Source organism: Octodon degus, unplaced genomic scaffold (assembly GCF_000260255.1).
Source record: "Octodon degus isolate 3935 unplaced genomic scaffold, OctDeg1.0 scaffold00088, whole genome shotgun sequence".
NCBI classification, from domain to species: Eukaryota; Metazoa; Chordata; class Mammalia; order Rodentia; family Octodontidae; genus Octodon; species Octodon degus.
This window is the reverse complement of record NW_004524664.1, coordinates 8,027,644-8,028,546: the sequence shown is the minus strand read 5'-3', so window position 1 is coordinate 8,028,546 and position 903 is coordinate 8,027,644.

The window sequence follows — 903 nt, the reverse complement described above, 5'->3', positions numbered from 1 at the left end:
AGTAATTTTTTCTAATGGTGTTTGTAAATAGGATATCATGTCCGCCTCTTGTACAGCAATTAACCACTAGGAAGAATGTATGCAATGTGTTCATTTTTGAAACTGTCGTACCAATCTGAATTGAAACTGTCTCATTGCTATTTCTTTATAAATAAAATTATGGAAAAAAAACCAAATGAATAAAAGTCACTGTTTCTAAAATTTCACTCTCAATGTGTTTGTTATCTGTGTAAAGCAGTGCTATTGACTTTTGGATACTGACTTTGTAACCTACTACGCTACTGAATTTCTGTATTAATTCTAGTAGCTTTTTTGTGAAGTTTTTTGGGTCTTCCAAGTAGAGTATCAGGTCATCTGAAAATAATGATAATTTAACTTCTTCTTTACCTATACTTATTCCTTTTATTTATTTTGCTTGTCTAATGGCTGTAGCTAATTATTCCAGAACTGTATTGAAGAGGAGTGATGCTAGAGGTCATCTTTGTCTTGTACCAGATCTAAGAGTAAAAGATGTCAGTTTTTCCCCCTTTAGAATTATGTTAGCTGTTAGGATTTCATAAATGGCTTTTGCCAGTTGAAATAGAGGATATTTGTTCCAATTTACTGTAGAACTTTAACATGCATGAGTGCTGGATATTTTGTGAAAAGCCTTTTCTGCCTGATTTGTGATGATCATATGGATTTTAGTTTTCACTCTATTGATATAGTGTATTACGTTTATAGATTTTTGAATATTGAACCATCCTTTCATTCCTGGGATGAATCCAACCTGGTCATAGCGTATGATCTTTCTTGATGATTTCCATTTGCTAGGATTTTAATGAGGATTTTGGCATCTATGTGCTTGAGGGAGATTGACCTGTAGTTCTCTTTCTTAGTTGTGTCTTTCTCTGGTTTTGGTGT